General features: G+C 39.6%; 1 long non-coding RNA gene across 1 annotated transcript; it reads left to right on the top strand.

Annotated features, from left to right (window-relative positions):
* The first annotated feature begins 3,893 nt into the window (after window positions 1–3,893).
* On the top strand, window positions 3,894–6,205 carry LOC107737646 (uncharacterized). The gene is made up of 4 exons (XR_001639814.1): window positions 3,894–3,982; window positions 4,860–4,976; window positions 5,215–5,371; window positions 5,917–6,205. It is a non-coding gene; the product is annotated as an uncharacterized LOC107737646 (long non-coding RNA).
* The last annotated feature ends 2,618 nt before the right edge of the window (window positions 6,206–8,823 follow it).

Raw genomic sequence — 8,823 nt, 5'->3', positions numbered from 1 at the left:
CACCGGAAGACACTGGTGCCGGTGAGGGTCACCGTAAGACAGTAGGGTTGATGAGGGTCACCAGAAGACACTGGGGCCAAATGAGGGTAACTGCAAAATACTGGGGCCAGTGAGGGTCACTGCAAGATAATGAGGCTGGTGAGGGTCACTGGAAGACACTGGGGCTGATGAGGGTCACCCGGAAGGCAATGGGGCAGTGAGGGTCACCACAAGACAATAGGGTTGGTGAAAGTCATCGCAAAACCCTGGGGTCAGTGAGGGTCACCGCAAGACACTGGGACTGGTGAGGGTCACCACAAGATATTGGGGCCAAGTAAGGGTCACTGTAAAACACAGGGGTTGGTAAGGGTCACTGCAAGAAATTAGGGCCAATTAAGGATCACCCCAAAACAGTAGTGCTCGGCAGGCAAGGGTTAAAGCAAAACACTGGAGCTGGTGAGGGTCACCACAAGCATTGGAGCCAAGAAAGAATCAGTGCAAAACAGTGGGGCCAGCGAGGGTCACTGCAAAACTCTGGAGACACAGAAACAGGTGAAGGTCACCTGGAAGACACTGGGTCCGGTGAGGATTACCACAAGATAATGGTGCCAAGTTAGGGTCACTGCAAGACATTGGTGTTGGTGAGGGTCACCGCAAGTCAGTGAGGGTCACCTGTAAGGCACTGGGGCAGGTGAGGGTCACCACAAAGGCACTGGGAGGGTCACAGCAGGACACTGGGGCAACTGAGGGTCACTGCAAAGACACTGGGGCCGGTGAGGATCATCACACAACACAGCACTGGTGCTAGTGAGGGTCACCACTCACCACCAAGACATTGAGTCCGGTGAGGGTCACTGAAAGACAATGGGGCATGTGAAGGGCACTGGAGATGGTGAGAGAAGATGGCAAGTTTGATTATGAAGACACAGACGTGACAGATGCTGATGTTGCTGACACAAATAAAGCTTCAATCATTTAGTGACTCTTTTTTTTTTTCTTGATTAAGTCTGAACACAGTCTTTAGTTTTTGGTTGTCCAGACAAGTTGCATGTATAAAATGTTAAATTTAGCAGAAGCCAAAATTCTGCACTTAAAAGTTAAGCTTTTTACATGTACTCCAAAATAAACAGGTATTTTTTATCATTTATATTTATAATAAATCTAAAATGTTCTTTTAATTGGACTTAAGTTAAATCACAAGTATTGTTATTATAGACCCTATATGGAAATGTTAGTATGGTAGTTTCTTCCTGGAGTTGCTTTCTTATGTTGAACACAAAAGAAGATATTTTGAAGATTGCTGGTAATCAAACAGTTGGTGGTTGCCATAGTATTTATTTCCTACTATGGAAGTCAATGGCAACCACCAACTGTTTGATTACCAGCAATCTTCAAAATATCTTCTTTTATGTTCGACATAAGAAAGCAACTCATACAGGTTTGGAACGACATGAGGGTGAGTAAATGATGACAGAATTTTCATTTTTGGGTGAACTATCCCTTTAACATTAAAATAATATGGGTGAATGTGTTAAGTGAACAAAATGCTTTCTTTCTTTCTTTTTCATTCCTTCACCACATAGCAGTGACATAGAGAGTGGAGAAGCCTCTAGAGACCCAGATATAGGAGAGTAAAAGACACTATAGCTTGTGAGGGTCACCACAAAACACTGGGGCCACTGCTAGACAGTGGGGCCGGGAAGGGCCACCAGAAGACACTGGGGTCGGTGAGGGTCACTGGAAGACAGTGGGGTCGGTGAGGGTTACCGGAAGATAGTGGTGTTGGTGAGGGTTACGAGAAGACACTGGGGCCAGTGAGGGCCACCAGAAGACACTGGGGTCGGTGAGGGCCACCGGAAGACAGTAGGGTTGGTGAGGGTCACCGGAAGACACTGGGGCCAAATGAGGGTAACTGCAAAACACTGGGGCCAGTGAGGGTCACTGCAAGATAATGAGGCTTGTGAGGGTCACTGGAAGACACTGGGGCTGATGAGGGTCACCCGGAAGGCAATGGGGCAGTGAGGGTCACCACAAGACAATAGGGTTGGTGAAAGTCATCGCAAAACCCTGGGGTCAGTGAGGGTCACCGCAAGACACTGGGACTGGTGAGGGTCACCACAAGATATTGGGGCCAAGTAAGGGTCACTGTAAAACACAGGGGTTGGTAAGGGTCACTGCAAGAAATTAGGGCCAATTAAGGATCACCCCAAAACAGTAGTGCTCGGCAGGCAAGGGTTAAAGCAAAACACTGGAGCTGGTGAGGTTCACCACAAGCATTGGAGCCAAGAAAGGAGCAGTGCAAAACAGTGGGGCCAGCGAGGGTCACTGCAAAACTCTGGAGACACAGAGGCAGGTGAAGGTCACCTGGAAGACACTGGGTCCGGTGAGGATTACCACAAGATAATGGTGCCAAGTTAGGGTCACTGCAAGACATTGGTGTTGGTGAGGGTCACCGCAAGTCAGTGAGGGTCACCTGTAAGGCACTGGGGCAGGTGAGGGTCACCACAAAGGCACTGGGAGGGTCACAGCAGGACATTGGGGCAACTGAGGGTCACTGCAAAGACACTGGGGCCGGTGAGGATCATCACACAACACAGCACTGGTGCTAGTGAGGGTCACCACTCACCACCAAGACATTGAGTCCGGTGAGGGTCACTGAAAGACAATGGGGCATGTGAAGGGCACTGGAGATGGTGAGAGAAGATGGCAAGTTTGATTATGAAGACACAGACGTGACAGATGCTGATGTTGCTGACACAAATAAAGCTTCAATCAGTTAGTGACTCTTTTTTTTTTCTTGATTAAGTCTGAACACAGTCTTTAGTTTTTGGTTGTCCAGACAAGTTGCATGTATAAAATGTTAAATTTAGCAGAAGCCAAAATTCTGCACTTAAAAGTTAAGCTTTTTACATGTACTCCAAAATAAACAGGTATTTTTTTAATCATTTATATTTATAATAAATCTAAAATGTTCTTTTAATTGGACTTAAGTTAAATCACATATATTGTTATTATAGACCCTATATGGAAATGTTAGTATGGTAGTTTCTTCCTGTCATGAGCTCGTGTTATTAAATATCCCTGTCTACCACGTTACTAACACAAGTAATCGCCTTTAGAGTAGTAATAGAGAAGATCTGAATGAACAGATGGTCTCTTGATTAAGTTTGATACTGACGCATGCAGGAAGCGTTTTCCAGTCAGCAGTGCTGTAGTAGTACATGAAGCGGAGGGACACATGTTTTCCTGAATAAAGGCACTGGGAGGGTCACAGCAGGACATTGGGGCAACTGAGGGTCACTGCAAAGACACTGGGGCCGGTGAGGATCATCACACAACACAGCACTGGTGCTAGTGAGGGTCACCACTCACCACCAAGACATTGAGTCCGGTGAGGGTCACTGAAAGACAATGGGGCATGTGAAGGGCACTGGAGATGGTGAGAGAAGATGGCAAGTTTGATTATGAAGACACAGACGTGACAGATGCTGATGTTGCTGACACAAATAAAGCTTCAATCAGTTAGTGACTCTTTTTTTTTTCTTGATTAAGTCTGAACACAGTCTTTAGTTTTTGGTTGTCCTGACAAGTTGCACGTATAAAATGTTAAATTTAGCAGAAGCCAAAATTCTGCACTTAAAAGTTAAGCTTTTTACATGTACTCCAAAATAAACAGGTATTTTTTTAATCATTTATATTTATAATAAATCTAAAATGTTCTTTTAATTGGACTTAAGTTAAATCACAAGTATTGTTATTATAGACCCTATATGGAAATGTTAGTATGGTAGTTTCTTCCTGTCATGAGCTCGTGTTATTAAATATCCCTGTCTACCACGTTACTAACACAAGTAATCGCCTTTAGAGTAGTAATAGAGAAGATCTGAATGAACAGATCTCTTGATTAAGTTTGATACTGACGCATGCAGGAAGCGTTTTCCAGTCAGCAGTGCTGTAGTAGTACATGAAGCGGAGGGACACATGTTTTCCTGAATAAATACAGGTAAGCCAACTCTAAACTTTAATTTTTAAAAGGAGCAGGTTGAATCATCTGTATTTTCTATTCGTTTACAAAATTATGCTCATACACTTTGTTTACATGAAAATAAATTATGAATAACGTAAACGCGGCGTGCGCATTACGTCCGCGATAACTTGCAAAGCTCAAAAGTTACCTAGCAAATGAAAACTGCGGGCAGGTATCGCATTAGTTGGAGCATGTTTCATCTTTTGCATTTTTCGTCGTATAAAAATCAGTGAAGATAAATACTCCTCGAAAACAACACACTCTTGACACGGGAAGATTGACACGAATCAGCTCATATTGTCGCAATTTATCACAATTTTCATTCTTTTGGGAGTCAGGAAGTGTCTGTAAATTAGTATACCAGTAATTTGAGTAGCAGATTTGATAAGTTGTTTTCATTATTGGTTTGCATTCGTTCATAATAACGTTTCTCCCTTAACCTCTGAAATGTTTTTTACTTTAATTTTACAATAGGCTACCTCATCAACAAATAAATTGTAAGCATATTACTTTTAATTATTCACTCCTCGTGGTAAAAAGGGGGAATTTAAAACTGAATTAAAACAAATCCTGATTATTCTGTCCTTAAATCTCTGCTTTCTAATTAACATCATATTTTGGTCTATGTTTATGTTTTCTATAGTCAGGTCAGGTACTATATAAAAGCTTGTGTAAAGACACTCTATCAATAACAGTCAGATGAGAGCAGTCACCTCTGAGCTCAGTAGTCAAGGCAGGGTTGCAGATCAGATGAAAGATCAGATTAACCCTGGGGACTTGACACTAATACTGACACTAATCGCTAACAGTATTTTATTTCCCTCACTTTTTTTTTTTTTTGGTTCCTTTCTAGGGCTTGCAAATGATAAAGATGATAACAAGGATGATACAACTGAAAACTGAGACACTCTTTTGCGTTTGATGGCTGGCAGATGACAGAACATTAAGTGAAGTGTCATACTAAATTCAGGTATCCTCTTAATTAAGATCTACCAGTTTGAGGCAGAGCAATTACTATGGTTAGTAAGATGTATTGAATGTATGATGTGTCATAATATTAATATCCCTTGGTATTTTAGCTGCAAGCTTTGATCGTTAATTTTAAATATGCTACAGAAATAGGCTTTTGTAATTACACATGATGCATGCATTATTAAAAAAGTATTAAAATAACGATCAAGACAAAATAGACTGCTTTTTCCTTATAGGAAAATGCAAGCATGTCTTGCAAAAGAGAAATCTGTGTGGAGCTTATCTACAGGAATAAAGTAAAGTGGAAACCAGGGGTTCTTCTGCTTGTGTGTGTGTGGCTCCTGTGCTCACAGTCAGTGTCCAGCAGCAACCAAAGCTCTCGAGGCCAAACCGGTGAGCTAAGCTACTGCAACATCTCTCTCTCTTTCTCTCTCTCCCTTTTTGTCTTTCCCCTCGGGTCTAATTAAACACACTGGACACACAGTTATATGGCCCCTCTGGGAGCACAGTCAGACCACTGCTAATAACAGCTAAAGAACCATTTGCCACCCATTATAACTCATTCAGTCATTTGGCCATGAGGTGTTTGGTAGATTGAAAGTGTTTATTTACATACTTAAAAAGTCAAATAATATGTATTTATATATACTCCATCACTCTGTGTCAAATCAACCAAAGTTCAGAAATGGTACTTGCTAAAACTTTGAATTTTGGTCATTTAAAATTTTTTCCTCTGCTTTTTTGTGTCATCACTGGATTCTAGAGCTCAGCAGCATATGCTTATTGTAGTGTTGTGTATGTCCATGTGAGGGCGTCAGAATACTAGAAATAATGCTGCCTGTGCCTTTTTCACAATTTTAAATGTCAAGATGTGTGAGCACACAATATGACAAACATTCTGCATGAAATGTCTCAACCTGTCTTTCTGTCAATCTAAGGTCGGTCTGAAGTTAAGCCGGGAACCTGTGAAGTGGTGGCAGCTCATCGTTGCTGTAATAAGAATAAAATAGAGGAGAGATCTCAGACGGTCAAGTGCTCATGTCTCCCTGGACAGGTTGCTGGGACCACCCATGCCCAACCTTCATGTGTTGATGGTATGCCCACTGTCCACGGTCACAGCTTTTTATATTAATTTTTGTGATGCTGCTTCTACACCAATAGGTATCAGTACAGTCCATAACTGTCATATTGGTCAAAACAAACAAATAAATACTTGTATGACAGCATAAGCTGCAGTCAGTGGTATTTTAGTATCATTGATATTCGGTTATAGTTTTTGTTAATATTTTGAATTAGAATTTTAGAATTTTGTTTATGTGTTTTCTGTTTTATTTAAAGTTTTGGTAACAATTTTTTATTCTTTTTTTTTCTTTAAATATGTCTATACGGTTTTTATTAAATGTTTTATTAAATTTCAAGTAATCATTTTTTTATGTGTTTAGTTTCAGGTCCAGTTTTAGTTAATATTAATAAACCTGTCTGCATTTGATGGTTTGCAAACTCCTGTTGGCTCTATTTTAGTTTCAGAAACGGGTTAGACTTCAGGGCTCCATTTGATTAAAACTCCAGCAACAAAAAAACAGTGGCTTTCTCAAGCTGTCACTCTACGTAAATTTAGCCCAGGCTTCGAGGTGTGAATCTAATCCTGCTCTGCCAGTTTGCCGACTTTTCAATCCACAGATATTTTTCGGGATTTACTGCCACAGACTGTGTTTCTTGCTGGAGGTATCTATATTCTGGCTGATACAATAAACTAATAATTAATTAACCAATAAATGGTCGATATTAAAATTCTATAGTATTTTGTCTAAATAAATATAAATGAAATATAAAACTAAAAATTCACATCACTCAGTCATTTTAAATGCCACATAAATTTAGACATCCTAACATTATAATGCAAAGTATGAAAATGGATATTTGAGTTTAGCTAAAGATTGTTATTAACAATGTTGTTAAATTATTACTGTTTTTAAAGATTAACTTTAAGTAGCTATTAGCTGATGAGCTTTTACAATTGAATATCAGTATATCTGTAAATGTCCAAAATTGGCAGATGACGGATTATGGTATTTTTTATTAATAAAATTCATTCATATAATAATATTCCTCATTAATATACCCTATATATATAAAATGCCTTTTTTTGCACACCGGCCACTTGAGCTTGCATTCACTTGTGCTATCAGTGATGATTCTCTAGTACTTGGATTTAGATTGGGAAAACGATCATGCAGAATTCGATTCAAAGTCTTTATAATTCATTCTTAGATAAAATGTCAAGAAAAAAGTTTTGAAAGAAAAATCCAGATGTAATACCACATTCACTTTCATACATTTTCTTATATCTTCAATAGCATTACTATATTCTTGTGCCCGGGGTGCACATGTATTGTGTTAAGCTGGATATTACCTTTTTACAAAAGAAGCTGCTGACTGGGTATGGATCTGTCCCTGAATATCCTGCTGAAAAGACTAGCATGATTTTTCAGACCAGCACTGTCTTTATGATGAAGCTGAATGACCAGCACAAATCTTGCAGATTAAGGGACCCATGCTGTGACTGCGTCCAAAATCCAACATATGCTGTTCTGTCATGCGGTTTTGTCAGCATGGAGCATTAATCAGCCATAGCTCGTGCCTTTTTGTGTAATTTAGCATGCATGTTCTTCTTTCTGTGTGGGCTTAAGTGTGGGTTTATGTGCATCTGAGAGGTGGACAGTGAGTTTATGTGGGTGTGATGATATGGTCATTTTTTGTATGCCTCTGAGCAGGTGAAAACTTGAGAAAATTGAACAGAACTCAGTATTTCAAAGTGTGTTTTTAATCCAATGTAGTTATTTGTGATTTTATACATTCTTTGTACACTGATCTCTGGAATACTAGATTCTGATTGGTCTGTTGTGGAAAACATATGAAAAACGTTGTTTATATGTGACCCTGGACCACAAAACCAGTCCAAAACCAATAAGGGTAAATTTTTCGAAATTGAGATTTATACATCTTCTGAAAGCTGAATAAATCAATGGAAAATCTGGAATCTGAGGGTGCAAAAAAATCGAAATATTGAGAAAATCGCCTTTAAAGTTGTCCAAATGAAGTTCTTAGCAATGCATATTACTAATCAAAAATTAAGTTTTAATATATTTACAGTAGGAAATTTACAAAATATCTTCATGGAACATGATTTTTGGCATAAAAGAAAAATCAGTAATTTTGACCCATACAATGTATTTTTGGCTATTGCTACAAATATACCCCAGTGACTTAAGACTGGTTTTGTGGTCCAGGGTCACATATAATTACTGCTAAACTCTAGAGTCTAGACTGTTGTCTCTGGCAAACAGCATGCTAGTTTTATGTCTCTTGTATCACTCTGCTTTCTCTTTCTTTTCACATAAGTAAATCATTTAAACTAAATCAGTATTTTATATCATTGTTGTATTGCAAAGTTAGAAAGTTCAAAGTCCACTTCAAAAGGAGATATTTTATTTAACAGAAATCACTTTTCAAAAACTACAACGAACGACTCGTTTGGACTATAACGCATATTTTCCGGGATTTGTGATATCACAAATACTGACGAATGGGATGAGACCTGGTTGAGCTGCATTAGAGAAGACAACGAGTGTTATCACTATGTTGGAGACACGCTAGCTTTCCCAAGGCAGACAAACTTAGAGTGGTTACAATCATCCGGGTTTAAATCGTGCTCAAATTGATTTGATTTTGACGCAATATTTACACTAAAGCTGGCAGGCTGCTATGGTAAGGGGAATGACACAACATTTTCCGACCAGGCGCCGAGTGCTGCCAATCACAACACACACTGGCCCAGCTAACCA

The sequence above is a fragment of the Sinocyclocheilus rhinocerous genome, unplaced genomic scaffold (genome assembly GCF_001515625.1).
Source record: "Sinocyclocheilus rhinocerous isolate Xijiao unplaced genomic scaffold, SAMN03320098_v1.1 scaffold72, whole genome shotgun sequence".
Taxonomy (NCBI): domain Eukaryota; kingdom Metazoa; phylum Chordata; class Actinopteri; order Cypriniformes; family Cyprinidae; genus Sinocyclocheilus; species Sinocyclocheilus rhinocerous.
This window is presented reverse-complemented; position numbering and strand designations above follow the sequence as displayed.